Consider the following 20,416-nt stretch of genomic DNA (forward strand, 5'->3'; position numbering starts at 1 on the left):
ATTGCCGCCACACATCCCCCGCTAGGCAGTGCCCAGCCAGGCCCTGTCTTGGCCCACAGCCGCCAGCCTGCCCGCCGGGCACTGCCTGGGGCGCCGAGCCCCCGCCCTCCCCTTTCCGCCCCCGCGCGCAGCGGGCGGCGCCGCTCCAGGCATCCCACGCAGGGACGCGAGCAGCCGCGCCTGGAGGGAGGGGCGGGGTTATGTCCGGAGGGGGCGTGGCCGGGACCGGAGGAGGGGCCCAGCCACCCTCCCTGCGCGCGTGGGCGCGGCTCGGCGTCAGGGGGAGAGGGGAAAGGTCAGAGGTGAGGCGCTGGCCCGGGCTGGGAGCCGAGCGGCGCGAGACCCGCCCCCCCCCCCGTAAGGTGAGAGTCGCGCGCGCGCGCGCTTCAACCCCCCCCCTACACACACACACTGTTTCAGGCCGCGGCGCGAGGCCGGCGCCTGCCCGCCCACCCCCCGGGCTCTGGCACGTGGGGCCCGGAGGAGCGGGGGGAGCCCCCGCCCCCTAGCCGTAGGGGTCCGTTGAAACGGGGGCACCGCTAGCGGGGGAGGGGCAGGTCGGGCCGCGCCCCCGCGTCCCCCGTTCCCGGCCAGGGCGGGTGGCGCTACCGTGGGTCACCGCCTCCCGCGGGGCGCCGGGTAAACACACGGGGATCGTGGGGAGAGCCCCGCTTCCCGCGGGCCGGGCCAGCCATGCCCCCCCCCCCCCCGAGGAGGGTGTGTTTGTTGGGCTGCCCTGTAACCAGTGGGAGGAGACGGATCTCGCCCCCTCCCTCTGTCCCCGAGCCCAGGAGCCTTCGGCTCGGATGCAGGAGGCTGGTGCCGGGGAGGTTTTTTTTGAGTCGGACTCTTGCTTCAGGTTGCCCCTGATTCTGGTCCCAAAGTCTCCCACCTCAGGAGAGGAGCAGCCGCCTGGAGAGTTGTACAGCCCGTAGCTAAAGGGCCTGTCCCGTGAAGGAGTTAAATCCTAAGCAAAGAGGGGAGGGGGCATGAAGCAGCCCAGGGAAGAGAGAACAGAGAAGCATCCTGCTAACCTGCCCTGTGGTGGAGAGAGATCAGCAGGCTTCTCTGGACCTTAAGAATGGCCGAGGAAAAGGCTCACTGGCCCACAGGAGCCGGATTTTGAAGAGAGAAGAGGCGAGTACTAGGTATGGGGCGAGGGAAGAGGTTCAGTCACCTGGGTTAGTTTATAGCAGTTTCTAAAAAGTAAAACTTGGGGGAAAAACCTCCTTCACCTGCGTCCAATGGAAATTAGGTATGTTGAGGTGCCTCTGCTCTGCCTGCCTGCAGGAAGAGGGGATGGGAAGGGAGCATGGGAAACTGAGCATCCTGCTGTTCATTCCTCTAGTGAGCAGGGAGTGGTGACTCTGAGCCATTCCTCCTTTCGCAGGAGGCGTGGGTGGGGAAGGCATGGGGGATAAATAGACTCTAAGCGAGGACAGGTGAGAGAGAGAAAACGCAGAGAAGGTAGGAAGAGACCACAGGGTGGTCTGGGAGTGGAAATAGGAGGATGGAGGGGGAGAGAGACGAAGTTAATTACAGACACTGAAAACCAAGAAATAGATTCAATCTGATCAATGAAAGGAAAGAAAAGAGAGAGAGTAATATGCAGTTAGGAAGGGACAGAAAGTCTAATAAAGTCAGACATGAAGTAAGTTACTCAGTTAAGTAGACTTGATTGACAAGTGAGAAGTATTTGATTATCACATTAAGAGAGCAAAACTTTCTACTCCATTGCTTTTGGGTGAGGTGGTGTGTGGTGGCACAGGGCTATTTCACTCTGGCTAGTAGCTCTAGCCTTTCAGCTTGTAAGTGCTAGATTAGTGATGTTCAACAGGTGGTCTGTGGACCACTGGGGGCCCACAAACTATGATTTCCAAAAGGAAATCTCCATTTGAAAATTTTTAGGGGTCTCCAAATGAAAGAAGGTTGAAAACCACTGGGTTAGAGAAACTGTTTCAAGCTCTGCAAAAGAGGAGGAGGGTGGCTTCTGGAAGGAATGGGGAGGCAGAGAAGCTGTTTGAAGACTGTGGCCAGGTCTGCACTACAGACCTATCGCGGTATAACTACATCACCAGGGGTGTGAAAAATCCACACCCCCTGACCGATGTAGTTATACAGACCTAACCCCCTGTGTGGACAGTGCTGTGTCAGCGTACCCACAGCCTCTTGGGGAGGTGGATTAACTATGCCAATGAGAGACGCTCTCCTGTCGTAGTAGTGTCTTCACTGAAGTGACACAGCTGCAGCGCAGCATGTGGAAAAAAAGCCCTGAGGTGATGTGGTTGTGTGTGTCTGTGCACAGTGAGTAAAAATAGTTGGGCCTTTGCTGGGAGTTGAACTTTGGGAGGAGAAGCTGCACCACATGATGCCTTTTCCCAAAATCTCTGGATGCAACTTCCATTTCTTTCTAGAAGGTTTTAAAATGCAAAGGAGCTTCCTCTTTGCACTTATCTTGCCTCTTTATTATAAGTCCTTTTGAGAAACCAATGACTTCCATAGCAACACATGAATACAATTAGATTAGGGTTACTATTGTGTGATGCAGCAGGTGGGTCAGTTGGTGTATTCTTTTAAAAAGGGAACATCTGTTAGGGTTTATTTGTCTTGTTAGATATAAACCATGCTGAAAGTCCCGTTCTGTTAGTCTCTGACTCCCTTCACAAGAATATTTAGCTTTCAGTGGTTAATTGGGATGGCTGAGATTAACTCTGCTCCATATCTTGAACTACAACATTTCAGTCTAGCAGGATGCTTATTTTTTACCTTTCCAAATATGTGGCTTCAATAATCTAATGCACTAAAATTATAGAAGGACAAAATACAATCAGGTTGGCTTTAGAAACGTGCAAGTGTGTCCTGATATTCATAGTCAATGCATCTGGTCAACTTAAATCTTTACTGTAAACAATTATTGGAAGATTTTTTTAAATGTTCCTTTTGTTGAACTGGACATGCCCAGTGTCAAACTTTTCATGAAACTGCAGAGAAAAATAAATGACTTGATCAAAACGCTAGAGAAGAGTGAAAGTCTTTGTTATGAGCTAAAGATGTGTAGCTTGTCTAAGGGGTGGGGTACACTGAAAACTATTGGCATAGGTATGTCTCAGAGTGGGAAAAATCCACACTCCTGAGAGAGATGGCTATGCCGACCTGACGCTCAGTGTTGACAATGCTAGGTCAACGGAAGAATTCTGTCGAGCCAGCTACTGCCTGTCAGGGAGATGGATTGGCTACAGTGACAAGAGAACCCCTCTTGAATTGTGGACACCGGAACTGGACTCAGTACTCCTGCAGCGGTGGCACCAGCGCCAAATACAGAGGTAAAATAAGCTCTCTGCTCCTACGCTGCTCCCTGTTTAAGCATCCCAGGATTGCATGAATTCTTTTGGCATCAGCGTCCTGTTAGGAGCGCATGTTCAGCTGATTATCCACCACGACCCCCAAATCTTTTTCCAGAGTCACTGCTTTGCAGGATAGTGTCCTCCATCCTGTAAGGATGGCTGGCATTCTTTGTTTGTAGATATACACCAGGGGTAGGCAACCTATGGCATGTGTGCCGAGGTGGCACGCAAGCTGATTTTCAGTGGCGCTCACGCTGCCCAGTCCTGGCCACCGGTCCGGGGGGCTCTGCATCTTAATTTAATTTTAAATGAAGCTTCTTAAACATTTTAAAAACCGTATTTATTTTACATACAACAACAGTTTAGTTATATATTATAGACTTATAGAAAGAGACCTTCTAAAAACAGTAACATGTATTACTGGCATGTGAAACCTTAAATTAGAGTGATTAAATGAAGACTCGGCACACCGCTTCTGAAAAGTTGCCGACCCTTGATATACACATTTACATTTATCCATATTAAAAACATGTATTGGTTGCTTACACCCAGTTTATCAAGTGATCCAGATCACTCTGAACCAGTGACCTATCCTCTTCATTATGTACCACTCCCCCAATTTTTGTGTTATCTGCAAATGTTATCAGTGATGACTTTGTCTGCTTCAGGTCATTGATAAAAACAGTAAATAGCACAGCGCCAACAGCTGATCCTTGTGGGACCCCACTGGAAAACACATCCGCTCAGTGATGATTCCCCATTTACAATTGCATGTTGAGATCTATCAGTTAGCCAGTTTTTAATCTATTTAGTGTGTTGCATTAAATGTCTGCATATTATTGACATGCAGATTAATTACAGCATAAGGGGATGCAGCTCAAAGAAATTGTGAATAGGGTGACCAAAGGAAAACGTAGGTTGAATATTCAGAAACCTTTTTACAGTGAAATCTCTGGCCTTCCTGCCTTTTCACTCTTCTGTCCTGACCAACACATGGCTGTGAAAATCCTATTCCTTGCCTGCTGCTTTCACTGTGTCCAACCCCTTTCCAAATGCCATCACTGTCTTCCTCCCACCTGTCTCACATTCAAGCTCCTTCTTTGTCTTTAAACCACTACCTACCCAACTTGTCTTCCATTTGCCACCTTGCTCTTTTCTCATTACACCCTTTCATCTCCTCATTGAAAGCAAAGAAAATAAGTTGTTAGATCTGGTGCAGGGTCTCTGAGGGGGCAGCTGTGGGGGATTCTTCAGTAATGCAGCTCTGTGGCTTATGAGCTGTAGAAGCCCCTCTAGCTCAGAATCTGCAATGATTCTTGCTCATCTGAAGAGTCCAAATCAAAGAAGAAAAAGCAACAGAGTGGGGCTGTGTACTGTGTTGAGTGTTCAGTGATTCTTTGATGCCAGCCCTGAAGTTGGGGCAACTGCTCCCTTTCACATAACTCTTGCCAGTGTTCGTCTTGCATAATCAGTGTCTCTTGACAAGGAGCAACAAGAGTTCTGCTTCTGGGACCGTGGGCTTCATTGTGAGGGAGTAGGCAGCCTCTGGGTGTGGGAAGGGGAGAGGAGTTGCATTTCTTCTTTGGCAGTGGTTAAATTAATCTTGCATGGACCATTGTGACAAAGATGCCTGGGGAATAATCGGTGTCTTGTTCTCAACAGCAACTGTCTCAAAGTCAGGCTAGTTATGTAACAAAGTTGCTTTAGGAGGTGTTTCACCAGTGAAAGGAGAGACTTGAGTAGTGGCTTGCTGCTCTCAAAAATCAAATGTCTAATCTGTAATTCTTTTTATATGATTACCGCATCGTTCAGAATTAAAATAGAGGATCATCTGCTCCTGCAAGGTGCTGGCTTCAGCAGGAGTTCTGAGCTTCTAGTGCCCTGTGTATTCAGGCCTGTGAAAAGGTATTTTTGTAATCTAGAGTCTGTGTGAAAGTAATCCATTGCTATTGTGAGTCACCTCACGGAGATACCTGCATTTCAGTGGAGTGCGAAATAACTCAGTATGTCTACAATTGCTTAGTAAGTTTGTAGAGTGCATTGAAATTCCATTTTGTTGAAAAGTGCTGTTTAAATGAAAGTTCGTTGTTACAATATGTTTTTAAAAAAGTTTTAGTGTTTGAATGCCAGGTGGCTTGAGGTAATATTACAGTGAAATCAATGTTGAAGGCTAACTTTTTACTTAGTCGGCTAAGAGGTCAGAAGTACGCTCAGCTTCTCTTTTCCTTCCAACACAGCACATTGCTCTTTCTCTGAGGAGAGCACCTGTTAGTTGTAAGTTTCAGCTCTGACACACAAGAGTGACGAAATGTATGTGATTGAAATAACTTTGCAAGTCTAATGCCTTGCCTACGCTTAAAAGGATTTGTCAGTAGAGCTATTATCAGTAAACTCCCCTAGTGGAGATGCAACTTATACTGGCAAATGAGTTCTTTTTGCTCCTATAGCTTATTACGTGCTAGTTCTCTGAAGAGAGTGAGTTATACTAGCAAAAGGATTTTCTTGTTGATATAACTGCATCTGTACACTAGGGCTTTTGCTGGTATGGCTCTGTCATGGGGGTGACTTTATTTTTCCACACTTCTAACCAAAATAGCTATGCTACCAAAACTTTTAAATGTACCTCAGGCTGAAGTACATTAGTTGTACTGGGTCCAGCTAATGGAAATATGTTACTTAAGACAGCAAAAGGTGCTTTTTTCCTGCATTGCATGATACAGGGATTTTAGAAACTCTAGGTGCTTTTCCTATAAACTTGAGAAGGCTCTTCGGATTCAAAACCATGATATTACACAGCCCTGAAAAACATAAGGCAAAATATATAGAACAAAAAGTTGGTTGAAGGGGTCATATACTCTAATAGCTAGAGGACTGGCTCTTGGTTTTAACTCTGCTGGGCTTGATGTGTGACCTTGAGCAAATCACAGTCTCTTTCCAGGTTCCCATCTATGAAGTTGAGGCTTGGTTAGTGTTGGAAAAGTGTTCACTTCTACAGCACCTTTCATCTGAGGAACTGAAAGTGGGATTAGTAGTAATACCTGGTGTCTGAGTGTGTGCATGTTCTTGTTCTAACAACCACCAACTTGGGCTGGCTTTCTCACAAAAAAATTTGAATCCTTTTAAGTTTCCAGCATATTCAACAAGGCAAACCACACAACTGAAAGGCTAAGGTATGAATAAGCTCCTAGGATATTCCACTCAGTACCAACCCAGAACATCACCAGAGATGACTCGTGAAATGGTGTGCTTAGGCAGAAAACAAAAATGTTGGTGGCACAAAACCTGATCCAGTACACACAGACTTCCTGTAGGGCTCTGCTGCTGCAGGTACAGAACTAAAGATTGTCTATCCCTCCTCCATCAAAACCATAAAATAGTGGCCAGCGGAGTTGTTCTGCATAGCAAACCAATGAATTAATCCAGATGGCCTAAATCAGTCATTGGATCCAAGCGCTGGCTGCTGTGACGAGCTTTCATCCTACTCTGAAGAAAAGCCCTTCTGAACACAAGAGGAATTGGTCAAGGCATAAAATTCAGAAATGGACCAGCTCAAATTAATTGCTCGATTACCCCTGAAAGGGTTAGCTCCTGTCTCACTGTAATAGCTGTTGTAAATATTTGATCTGGTACCTGTGAAATAGGTGTCACTCCTGGCTGGTAAAAGCCCATGGAAAATTGTGCTTGCCACTAACAGAAATTACCATTTCCTCCTGAAAATTTAACATGCCAACTTCCTTTAAAAATGTAATAGTCCACCTGATCCTCAGAAAGCCACCATTGGATGCAGAAGACCTCTCCAACCCACCACTTCTAAGCAAAATCAAGAGGAGCCTCCTATTATGATGGGAGGGAGAAAACTGAGAAGTGTGGTAAGGACTTTGCTGTGCAGATCTAGTTTACCTGAGAAGTGCTTTGACAATTCACTGCAGTGTCTATGTAGCCCCAAGACTGAGCTACTGATCTAGAGATGAGAAGTGCCGTAGCAATTTCCTGCATCATCACTTCCCCCTCCAATAGAACATATTTGAGTGTTGCATAAACCCTCTTTCCTTTTCTCTACCAAAAAAAAAATTGCCCTTGGAAAATGGAAAAAAACAAATGAAATATGGCTGTTCTCTTCTGTCATGGCGAAATCCCCCTTAGCAAGGCTGCAGCCATAGAAAATATTGTGTTCAAAAGTGTACCCAAGGCCATTTCTAGGAAGGAGCACGACATGCAGAAATGATTCGTGGCCCAGAGATTCTCCCCTCTGTTTTGTTGTTGTTTGGTTTGGTTTGAAACCAGAGGGCAATAAATACCACAATTTGTTCCATTTTATCTTGCTTCCTCCTGCATCAGGGATTCGTCCTTCATAATGAAAGGAGCCATGTGCTCAGGATAAAGATACAGAGGCAGTGCCAAACTTTTACCCGAAACTGGACATAGAAGTAAACAGATGACAGTGCAGTTGGGGAATTGCTTATTTAAGAGCCAAGTGAATCTCTTCTGGGTCCACTGTGCATATAATACGTAACTGATGTGTATTTATATTAGTTACAATAAAAACCGCCTTTATGCTGACAGTGTTATCCAAAGATTTCAGAAAGAGTTGGGAGGTAAATATTATCCCTGTGCATACAGGTGGGGAAATGACTTGCTGAAGGTCAGAGTGAGGCAGTGTCAGAGCAGGGAATGAAAGCTCAGGTCTTGTGCTTTAACCACTAGATTGCAATGCTGCTTTGGCTAGTGGGGCAACACGCAGGTCCTCCAACAACCGAGATGTCTCATTGTTTCCTTATGCTCCCTTGTCTCTCTATCCACCTGTTGTCTCTTGGCTTGTATTTAGGTTGTAAGCTCTTTAGGGCAAAGACTGTCTTTGTGTGTGTGAGTTTGCATAGCCCCTAACATGATGGGGCACTGGTCCATGTTTGGGGCCCCTGGGCACTGGTGCAATACAGACAATGAATTATATGGGTGCCTCAGCTCTATTATAGCCGATCATTTCTCCTGTTTGTTGAAGACCGTGTGGGGAAGGGACCTAAGACACTTTTTAAAACTAGAGGGAGAAGATGCTGTGCTCTGTTTCAGCATCATAATTGGTGTGCAAAAGTGTGTGCATTGGTTTTGGGTGGGTTTGTAATTCTCTCACATCTGTTGTGGTGGATGTGCTAAATTGTATTTCCTGCCTTCAGAGAATTCGTGTATATGTGTGAACAGGATGTAGGGGGTAGAGGTGATGGTGGAAATGTTACCTGACCTATCTATCCACAGCCTAAAAGTACTTCTCAGTCAGAAATACATGTTGGTCTTCCTTCATTGGTCTCATTTATCAAAGGTCTTGGCAAACTGAAGAGGGTTACTGTCTTATTTAATAATGCTCAAAAGTATGTTAGGTGCTTCACGGTACAAATAGAAAGATATGCTCAGAAGCTTACTACTGAAGTGTTAAACTGGAAGTCATGGGGTGAGAGGGAACATGAGCAAGAAGATGAAATTTAGCTTTGGTTGGTGTACATTATTTGTAGACTATAAATAACTAAGAGCAGCAACCAATGATCCGGGGACTGGAGGGATTGACTGACACTGGAAAGAGCTAAAATGGTATAACTGGGTGAAACTATATCCAAGAGGGGGATAGAAACCTATAAAGTGGTGGTGTATATTGAGGGGATGGAGTTTAGTTAAGGCCTACAACAGGATAAATAGCAATAATAATACTCGGCACTTCTAATCCCTACAGATTATTTTTCATGGAGATATATTTTAAACTTTTTAAACTGGAAAAAAATACATTTGCAAGACAGTATGTATTGCTCTGGCATTTTGGGGTGTAATTGGAGCTGTATGCTTAAACTGTGGTGATGTTTTCTTGCATCCAGGATACAGTTTTTGCTTGACTTGACTACCATAGCTGGAATTTGGAAAGAACTTTCCCTCCCTGCCCACAAGGGCATGTTAATGAGTTTCTTGTTTTTTTTTTTTTATGCTTTCCTCTGTAAAACCGAGCATCAGGTGGGCCTGTTCCCCTCCATGATCCGTTGCAGAGGGCAGTGGTAGGCCTTATCACTTGGAGGTTCTCAGTATGCTGCATTCCAGTGTAGAGTGCAGAGGATGTAATTGCATGTGGTTGTTGCATCATCCTTTTGATTCTTATAGGGCAGGTGCATTCCCTAGCCGTTTGTTGTGAAGCAGCCAAATTGATAAACAAGAGTAGGCTGATTATCCCATGAGTGGTGACATGATCAAACATGATACAGCTTCCGTTAGGTGGTTGGTGAAGAGCTCCCCATATCTTCATAACCGCAGAATCCTTGAACAAAACCACTTCCCCATGTTTTACCTTCTGCGTGGCGTCTAAGTACAGAGTCCCTTCAAGTAATATCCAGGTCTGCCCATGCAGATGGTGCTCCCTAATGAAGGAAATGAGACCCAGTGTTATGTGATAATGGCAATAGGCCAGTCGGGATCTAGTAACTAGAGCTGATATTTGTGTCAATAAGCCTGAAATTTCTGAGTAAGGCTATTGGCTGTGGCAGTCCCAGGCAAGTTCTGCTTCTGTGGTGATGTTAGTGGAGAGAAATGGACTTGGCTAAAACTGCCTCTTCCTAGCCTATCCTACCAAACATGGCCAGCTTCAGGCCATGAATGATGGAAGAAACTGTCAACCTGGTGTGGACTGATAGAATGAATGTTGGCAAACTACTACAGAATGACTCAGTGGCAATCATGTTTGATGAAAAAAATCTCTTGGCAAACAGAGCAATGGGACTGTTTTCTGAAGGGCTTGAAGCCATTGAGAACCACTTAACACACTTATTGAAGTGATACTGTGCAGAGGGCAGGTTCTCCACTAAACTGATGCATAGCTCTTTCTGTTGAGTCCTTCAGTAAAATGTGGGGGTCTACATCGCTTCTCTATACCAAGCCATTGAACTTCTCTCCATGTTCACTTTGCTTTCTGGGCAGCTGTTGTCCTCTGAAGAGTGACGCTTTGGGGCTCCCCATTTCTCTCTTGTTGTGATTTCAACACCTGGCTTAATCCTGCTTAAAAGTCAAGATTTCTCTAAGTCAGACTGGGTTTTTTGCTTTACATAACTAAGATTTTGTAGTTAGAATTTAGCTGATATTTTGATGTATGAGGCAGGATAAATTCCAGCTTGCACTCCCATATTTGTACTTGCTGTATAGGACATACAATAATAAAAATTTGACAGTGTTGTAAATGGCTATGATTCCAGTAAGACATGCCGGAAAAAAATACCTTGAGTAAGAAAGGTACCATTCTACGTAGTCATTTTTTTTTCTTCCTGTTAAATATGGTTGTAGGAAGAACAGAGGGCTGCTAACTAGACCACTTCTGAGAAAACTCTTGTCCATAGTTGTAGCTTTGTAGAAAAGGGATCTGTGTTGGGAAAAGTAAGTCTTCTATTTCATATCATGTGGATAGAGATTCTATTAACCTCTCCTTGGCTAAATCCAAAATGGGGAGTAAATTTCTAAGCAATGTGGATGTCTCTTTCAGCGGATCCTTCCATTTCTTTACTGTCTTTCATCCAGAATAGCTGGATTTCAGGGCATGCGCGAATGTGTGTTCATGTCATCCATACCAGTCAGAGCAGCGTTGTATGCCATTTTATGACAAGAAGCAAAGAACATCTAGTCCAACTGAAAGTACAGAGGGATATTCTGGCAAATGAGAACCAATGTAATTACCATACTTAACGCATTTGCCCTGGACAAATTTCAACTTAATTCTCTTGTGAAGTGGAGGACCACGGGATGTCCCAATAATGAGGGCTGGTGCTTGTCTTGTGCTACCATAAAGGAATCAGCACTTTAGGTTGTTAGAGATAAATAAGCCTGTTTGTAAGATCGAGGGTTGCTTGTTTCAGCAGCTCCATTCTCTTCTTTTAAAGCCTTTGTGAGGCCAGCTTACTTTTCTTGCTTGTGTTCTCAAATATCTGGCTATTTTGATATGATCATTATTTCTCCGCACCCCAAGATGTGGTAGGTGCCTTGCAAAACAAGCAAAGCCATGGCCCATACTTCAAACAGCTTGCAGTCTAATACATCCCAAGACTTGACTGAGTGTTCTAGGCGAGGGGAGAGGATAGAAAAGGGTGGCAACAAGAGTGACTACCCACTGAGACATGCATACATCTTAATGGTATGCTCCCTTCATTTTTTGTTTCTTAGTTACACCTTCATGGCAGAAGTGAGTTTATTTTTTTTTTAGAGGGATTTGACTGAGCTGAGGGAAATGGCTTGGGGAGCAATTCGAAGCCCAAGAGGCATGGTGGGAAAAGCTGTGGAGACACATTGGGAAAAGGATAAGAAGTAGCTGATGTTTGTTGGAAGTGGTTGCTGTTTATTGGTGAACCATTTGAAAGAAGATCAGATCAGAGATATAGGCAGGGGCAGCTTGCTGTTCTTATCTTCGAGACTCTAACAGTTAAAGCCTTAATTTGATGTGCAGTGCGATAGGGGGCCAGGGAGCTGGCTTGGTTGATGATGTGTTCAGAGATAGTGATATGTTTTGGATTGGAAAGGTGTGGTCTGGTTCCGGTAGTTGTGATGTGTATCTCACATCACATGTGTGATGAGAACATGGGAAGGGGCCCAGTTCAAAGCTAGGTACTGAGTTGATCACATGGCTGATGTTGTTTTCTGTGGGTAGGTGGGAATGGAACCTGAAGTGAATTTGTTAGAGATGAACCTCTGTGGCAGGGGATGTCAGAGGGAACACTCTACTACACAGAATACTCTGCACAGGACAGATTCAGAAGCAAGGCTCCAAAATGTCCAAAGAGTCGAGTCAGTATTCACCCACACAAGACACCAGCCCCCAAAGGGTCAGTGCTTGGGTTGTGATTTTCCCACAGGAAACGTTCTGTTTCACTTGGCCTTTGTGTCTCTGCACTGCACAAAGCACACTGTTCTCGCCATGGGAATAGGCGCAGAGAACAGCAGCATGGTGTTACAGAGCTGACTGTCTAGCAGGCTTATGAAGGGAGATTAATGTCCTCAGCACATATTTGATTTTTCATCTCTGAACCTCTCTTTCGAGAAATGGCTCCACTTTCCACCCACCAGCCCCCGTTGGAGCAGATGTCAAAATGTCAGTTCCGTCAGGAGACTTTTTTTATTGGGTGATTGGAAGGTTGGGTCCCATGGGTTCCTCTTTCATTTCCCCGCTTTCTTATTGTTGCTGCTATTGGAGCATCTTTCAGCCTGGGAGAGGAGAGCTCCTACTGCAGCTGCTGTCAGTGCTCCTCCATGGATCTGCTTTGGTAAGTGGGGAAGAGAGGCTATCATGTCTAGCAGCGCCAGGTTACGGATCAGCTGAGCAATTTGTGTAGTGGCCGCTTGTATAAAATGCTGGCCTTGGACCTGAGACACCTGCTCCCTGGTGTGTATCTGATCTAGGGCCCAGAGACCTCCTGTGTCTCTTGTAGTTGGTAGCAGAATGTGATGGAATTCATTTTCATCTGTATCTTCATTGTGAACTCTTGCATGTTCTGAGTTTCAGGTAACTTGTACAGCAGCCACCTCTGCAGAGACCCTTGGCTGCTCAGTGAAGACTAGAGTTCAGATGATAGACCCTGGTGCTAGAGGTGCCACTTGCAGATGCTGTCTCTCTCTGGGGGTACAGGGGAGGACTGTGGTGTCCTCCTATGCAATGACAGCAAGTTTGTGTCTGTACAGTATGTAGAGATGCATGTCAAATTCTGTAAGGAATGCCCTCTGTCCTGTAATGGCTGTCTGTTTACCTAACCTCCTTTGCCTGGAGACTGAGCTTTTGGCGCCTGTTACGGCACCTGTGATTCCCATGTGACAGCAAAGTTTTGAAATAGGATGTTTCATCCGGCCCCAGACAGGATCAGTCCTGTTATCGCCTCTTGTTTTGAAATGACTTTGAAAGTAGAAGTTATTCTGTAGTCTGTCCCCTGCTGATCTCTGGGGATGGATGCTGCTGGGAAGATTATCAGTCTGGTTAAATACACTGCAAGCAAATGTAGCATTAGGAAGGTGAATTCCCTCGGATAGTCCATGTGCCCTGTTTAACCTTCAGAGCTGCATTGTAAGGGAACGCTAGCCAGCTTTTTCTGCTTCATATTGGGCAAAGGGGCAGAGAAGTGGAAGAACCTGTACAGATCTGCATTTTTTTTTGAGTCCCTCCTTTTTCTGAAATAGTATGCAGCCAGAGCATACCAGTACATACGGAACTACGCCAGCAGAGGTCCCAGCATATTCTGCTTCTGGTCCTAATGGAAACATGTGTTTCTGTCATGCAAAGTAGAAGGGGGATGTCAGGTCTCTGTCTACCTGCTCTACAGTACATGCAGACACTGAATATATTTAGGATACATTTTACACTCCAGTGGGGATTCTAACAGTCAGCAGTGTAGCATGATATGTCTATTCACCACTGTCGGATGCACTCCAACCCCAATCTTGTATCCCCCATACTCAGTGCTTTAAATAGATGTTGGCAAGTTAAAAATCCTATTTAAAGCAGAATCCCTTAGCTATGTTTCTAAAAACAGTAAGATTAAGTGAAATTACTTCTTTAAAAAAACCAGTGCTGCTTATTAACTGCTTCTCTCTAAGCTTGAACAATGACTATCGAGTACTTATTTTCACTGTCTTACTAGCCCAGTGCTCTGGTATGTGTTGCTAAGACTGCAGAGGAATACTTAAATTATTCTTCAATTTTTTTGTGACATTATGGAAAAGGTAGTTACAATGAAGTGTTTTGAAAACTGAATTTAGGTTCAACTTTTTTTTAAATCTGCCAGTGTCCTACTAAGCTGGCTCAACCTTGTGTTCACAAGAATTTGCCCAGAGGGGAAGGTTTAGTGACCAAAGCATCAGGTTTGAAATGTGTAGGCTGTCTGGAATCCTTGGGATCAAATCCCAGCAGGGCTGATTCAATTTGTCTTCCTATAGACATAGATAATCAGAGTTCCATTAAGTTTGCTGCGTGTGGCTCTTTCATATGGGACCTTAAAACCACATTGGTTTAAAAAAATAAATAAATCACAGGGTGGGTTTTTCCCCCCTCGTGTCTTTAGTAAAATATACCCTCTGCCTCTACTACTGAGCTTGCGGTGCGTCACTGTACTTAACTGCACCCATCCACGCCCAGGGCGGCTGCATTTCAGTGGTGAAGGGATGCCTTTTGTATATGCAGTCCATAAAGTGATTTTCGAGCTCTGGTCAAGTGTAGATAGTCTCTTGGTCTATCCAAGGCCATGATCAAGTGTCTTGATGTTTTTGGTCTTTTGGCCTCGAGATGAAAACCTTGTCTTTGCTTCTGGGACCTTGAAGTGAAAAAATTCTCTAAGTTATATATAATATTGCTGCTCAGTGAGGAGTGGTGGTATGTGTGCAGAAGTCATCCAGCAACTGTTACCTCCCACAAGGAGAAATTCTTTGAGTAAATTTGGACTCTCTTGCTTCCCTACCTGGTCAATCGGACATTGCAAGAACTTGGAAACTTTTAGCCACTGTCTTGATAATCCCAAGAGTAAAGATAGCCAAACCAGAGTGTACAAGTCACATCAGGCATCTGAAATGCTGCGGAGTAACAGGGTGTACTCCCTTGCCTGCTGAGCCGCACTTTGGTGTTGGTCTGTCTAGTCATGGCTTTTCTCAGTCGGGTGGGTTTATGGCCAAAAGAAATAGCCTGTTTCTCTTCTGTGCTCGGGAAGTGTTGCAAGCCTGATGGTTTACTTAAAATATGTGGACATGGGAGAAAGGTATTGTACAGTGCAAGACTTAGGGCAGGTTTACACTAAAAAGTTAGGTTGACCCAGTTACGTCGTTCAGCGACATAGTTAAGCTGAGTGACATAGTTAAGCTGACCAAACCTCTAGTGTAGACAACACTAGATTGATGGAAGAATTCCTCCATTAGCTTTACTACCGCCTCTTGGGGAGTTGGATTAACTGCAGTGACGGGAGTGTAGTAGGTGTCCAAACTGAAGCACTGCAGCTGCTAAGCAGTCTAAGTATAGACATAGCCTTATTCAGTACGAAGGGTCTGTCAATGTTACAAACTCTTCAATAAACTTTGTACATTACACTACAGCTGGCTTCAGTTAGGCTTATTTTTAATTGTTGATTGTTGCAGTTCAGGGCAACTGCACCAGTATTCCCCCCTTGTGGTCCACCCAGGGCACCCAGTTAAAGGTTTCTGGCTCCCAGCTGTCACGTCTCTCTCCTCCAGTCTGTGGAACTCCTTGCCAGAGGATGTTGTGAAGGCCAATACTATAACGGGGTTCAAAAAAGAACTAGGTAAGTTCGTGGAGGATAGGTCCATCAATGGCTGTTAGCCAGCATGGGCAGGATGGTGTCTCTAGCCTGTTTGCCTGAAGCTGGGAATGGGCGACAGGGGATGGATCACTTGATGATTCCCTGTTCTGCTCATTCCCTCTGAGGCACCTGGCATTGGCCACTGTCAGTGACAGGATACTGGGCTAGATGGACCTTTGGTCTGACCCAGTGTGGCCGTTCTGTTCCTGACTGGGGTTTGTCCTGGCTGCACAATTCCCCTGCCTATGCTGTGATATGTCCAGCAAGCCAGACTGCCCCAAAGGCCAGCATCTGCACTTTGCTTTCTCTCCAGAGGTTATGAACAGTGTATTGCCAGCAGTTACAAGTTACTGTACCCCTCTTTCTAAGCAAGCACAGTTATTCTTAAGGTGAATGCGTTAGAGATGATATCTTAGAATCAAGAAAAGAACCCTTATGCATGCTAAAAAGCTTCTCAGAGGTCACCCCAATTCCCTCTCAGGCTCTGGTAGGTGTCGATCCTTCACAACTGTGTTACGAGGTCATTACTGTCTCCGATTCAGAACCAGACCAGCCATGAATAATTCAGTCTTTCCTTTATACAGCTTGAGTTTGGTCTTGGCCTCATAACGTCAGCAGACAATGGCCCTCTCCTCAGAGCGTAGCTTCAAAAGACTGTTTTTGCATAAATGGAGGTGGAGAATTTGCATTCACCTCCCCCTAGTTATTCCCCAGGAAAACCACTTAACATTTTTTGTTCCAAAAGTCCATTCTTGTCTGGCAGATTGTTCAGTATAGTCCTTGTAACCCCAGGTCTTGTATTTGTCAAATCTCCCCCCATTGAGAGAGAACATACAATTCCAGCCCACAACAGTACATAAACCGTTCATGTAATACAATTCACCCCAAAGATACTTAATCTGAATTCAGTTAGATCTCCCAAGAATATTGCAGGGAATTTCCATGTCTGTCACTGATGAAAATTGCAAAAGTGATGTCCCTCTAAGCTGTATCCTGTGCCTTAGAACATGTACAAAGCAAGCAGTGGCCGTGCAAGCTCCCCCCACCTTCCCCCCACCCCGTCTCAACCCAGTCACGGACGGACCAGCCTCTAGTGATAAGTCTGCTTCGCCTCTGCTGATACTGCCAAAATGAAGGTGTCCGCTCTGATGGTAGATTTTTGTGGTGTGGACACATCTATGAGGAATTGATCTGAAATCCCAAGATTCATTTCATATTGGTCCCTGAACAGCCAATGGACAGTATGAACTATTTGTCGCTGGTGACCTAGAGGGTCAGTGTCCCATTACCAGTTCCCTGATCTCCCTCTGCCTTCTCTCCATAGACTGCATACCTGCACAGAGATGCTTTCACGTGTCGGAGCTATTTTGGCCACTGCTGACTTAGTCTGAGTTTGAATTAGTTGGCTGGAGGTGAAAGCCATCAATTTCCCACAGATATTTTTGTGTAACTCAACTATGCTCTTACAGCGATTATTTCACAATGGCATTACCAGATCCCCTAACACACACAGTATGGTAGCATACATCTGATCTGGGTAGGTTGTCTTCAATCAAATGGGCCAGATTCAGCTCCCTTCCCATTGTATACTGAATTTGGCCCATTGTTTCTCAGAATGCTTTATATCAAATTAAACTCCTGAAAAAGGGCTTTAAAGAGAGGACGTGACTCTTGTCTGAGCAAGAGTTCCTGATAGTTGGGTAATGCAAGAGAATGAGCTACTGCCAACTGGATAGTTGGGGCAAGCTGCAGTGTTTGTAGAAGAGAGATGAATGAGGAAATAGTGTCTGGTATACTGCTCCAGTATGGAAAAAGGCACAGGGAAGGGAGTGGGCAAAATGTTATGAAAGGGCTGTCCTTAGATAACTTGTATGTACTGACAAGTTCTTTTGCTTACTAATAGCAGTATACAGTAGAATGTGACTTAATGGGGTGATTACCTGACCACAGAAGTGTAAGAACAGGTTATGATCAGCTGGAAGAGAGGTTGGGCCTGGGGTGAATGGAGTGTGAGTGCTGGCTGGTCTTTCTGCCCATATTACATTATGGGAGAACAGCAAGAAATTTCATTACATCCACATGAGACTCCTGTGACGTCGTCTTTCCTGAGGTCCTCTGTTGTGTTAGACACGACTTGTCAGCCAGCGGGAAAGCTCCTTTTTAATATACCATAATCTTGTAAGCAATTATCATGTGTAATGACTTTGTGCTTAGGCATCATGATAGCATCGGGTCCCCAGCAACCCACACACAAGACAAACTATCTATAGTTCTCATCCTATTGGCTCTGGTCATTTTTCACTTCCTGCATATGGAAGGAAGGGATGAAAAGTCCTGGGATAGGGACCATCACCTTCTGTGTGGTAAAGTAAATCTTACATTAGTGAACTGTGCTCCCTTGACAGCACAGGAGACTTCAGTAAGCATACTAGATGGCAGAGCTGATTGAAAGGTGCTCTCCCTAGAGAAACCAGTAGCACAGAGATTCAGCTCTCTTCCCTAGGGAAGGTCCATCCGTATGAGTGAGGCACACTAGTGGGGAAGCTAGCTTCACTGCTGCTTGTTGGTGAATAGAAGACTATCTCCACGGCTGTCCAAAGAGCGCAGTTCACCAGTGTAAAACTTGCTTACGTTTTTACAGTCAAGCTTTGCTTCCCTTCCGGTGATGTGGCTTGCTGTGCTGTATTACTCTGCAGTGCTATCGCCTTCTCTTACTGTACCTGGGAGAGACGAGACCAGCCTGAGGTGACAATGTAGTTTCTGGCCCCAGCTTGTTTGAATCTTCTTCCATCCTATTTGTAGCATCAGCTGGTTATAACCTGAATTCTCCTTTTCTGTGAAGTTGTTGCAGCACTGGATTGGCACTTTGTGGTGAGGCCATGGATGCAGCACAATGTCTTTGGTAGACTGTGTAGCAAGATTGCTTTGAGAAATGTTTCTCAAGCAATAGTGGAGTAATGTTGTGTTGCCCCATCATTTCTTAATAGCTGGGTGGGAAAATATAATGTGGGGCTGTCTTTTAGGCAGCTTACAGGTACTGATAATCTTAGTCCCACCCTCAGGGCTCTTACATTGTTACATTAGCTATTATTTGCTGGGTGTAAGGATTGGTAGTTAATAAAGCATTGGAATTGCAGCGAGAGAAAAGGATCTTAATTTAAATCACACTTGAGGCATGTATTGGAATTTTTGTAATCCTCTAACAGTAATAATGCTCTGTGCTTAAGAAAGGCATGGATAAAAGATGTACAGAATTATTGTTTAAGCACCTTTTTAATCTGATGATCTTGTGGTGCTTAAAAAGCCCAAACCTGGCTTCTGTTCCTGGCTGTGTTACGTGCTTTGTGTGTGCTAGGGCTGTGGATCCCAATCGTCACTGATTTAAAAAAAAACAAACAAAACTGCTGTGAAATAAATGGATGGAGCATGAAGCTTATGTATGGTGGTTCACATACCACAGTTTGGGATCCCCTATTCTAGGGCATGTTGTCTAACTTCAGCGTACCTCCATTTTTACCATTAGTAAAATGGAAGGAATACCTCACATGGGGGAGGTGGTAGTTTCATTACATGTGTGGAAAGTGCAGTGAGATCCTTGAATGCAAGGTGCTCCAAAAATGCAAAATACTGTTTTATGAGCTTATGAAAGAATGTTTTAATGGCATTTCTGTTTGCATGTAATCTTTTGTTTTTGTTGGGTTGGTTATGCGAGACTTGACAAATCCTAGGAAACATTCTGTGAATAAGTGGGTTGTAAGTTCAGAATAATTTCAGACTCAAAGCTTGTGGGGTCTTTTAAAGAATTCTAGCCATTATCGTTGTGAAGAAGCAGTATCTTGAGTCTACACACACTGAGGGTTCTAATGCATCTGCTCCTAACACTTTTAAGAATTGGAGCAGAGTGAAACTGACAAATCTCTCTTCCTCCCCCTCCCCTCCCCCCTCTCCAATCTTTTATAATTTAGCTAGTGTCCTGTAAATTTTTCAAGCCAGACTACTGGTTGGTGGGCTGGATTTTACTGTAAAGTACTTCTCTAGCCCCTTCTGTCTGAAGACTTCAAATTTTCAAGAATTAACAGATATAAGTTTCTCTCTGTGAGGATAGTGTTACCTGAATTTAACAAGCAGCGAAAGTAGAGGCACACAGAAATTACATAACTTACTCCAGGTCTTGAAGTGAATCTGGTGGAGGTGAAAGTAAAGCCCAGATCTTCTGACCCCCAGCCAGTGTTCTATTGTTTAGAAAATGCTCCCTCCCAACAAGATACTAGTAATGTTAGTTACTGATAGAAGTTAATTTTAGTCAAAAAAAAAAAAAAAACAAAAAAAAAAAAAAACAACTTCTGTGAGCAAGATGTTCTATAAATTAAGTAGGATATACTCAGTACTCCTAAATTGGCTGAAAAATAGAGGCGTTTGTTCTAAGCCATGTGGCATTCAACAGGTCAGTGATACCATGAGCAAGTGTTGCCTTAGACATTCAGTGCCCATCAGATACAATGACTGACTCTACATCTCTGGCTTAATAGGATGTAAGGCAAGCAGCAGTTGCTTGAGCTTTGGGAAATAAACTGTTTCTTTTCCTGCATCAAGTACCAGGAGACTAGTTCTAGATGTCTGATTAAAATGCCAGCTGTCCCCAGAAAGCAGCAGGCTGAGAAGCCAAGAGGCATTTTTAAGTGGCAGTAGCTCTTCTCAAAGGGTGAGATTGCAACTGTTCTTCAGTAAACTTGGCTTTCTGTTTTCACTGATTTGCCAAATCAAACAGGCAGTAGC

General features: G+C 44.7%; 1 protein-coding gene across 3 annotated transcripts in view; it reads left to right on the forward strand.

Moving 5' to 3' along the window:
• Positions 1-232: 232 nt before the first annotated feature.
• The window catches only part of SCAP (SREBF chaperone), a 101,738-nt gene continuing 81,554 nt past the window's right edge, over positions 233-20,416 (forward strand). The window contains exons 1-3 of one of the 3 annotated variants that reach the window (XM_034759725.1): positions 265-362; positions 860-1,148; positions 3,180-3,323. The gene's annotated coding sequence lies outside the window, so the exon portion shown is untranslated. Of the gene's footprint in view, positions 363-693; positions 1,149-3,179; positions 3,324-20,416 lie in introns of those variants that run through there. The other 2 variants (XM_034759726.1, XM_034759727.1) reach the window with 2 other exon arrangements.

Source organism: Trachemys scripta, chromosome 2, assembly GCF_013100865.1.
Source record: "Trachemys scripta elegans isolate TJP31775 chromosome 2, CAS_Tse_1.0, whole genome shotgun sequence".
NCBI classification, from domain to species: domain Eukaryota; kingdom Metazoa; phylum Chordata; order Testudines; family Emydidae; genus Trachemys; species Trachemys scripta.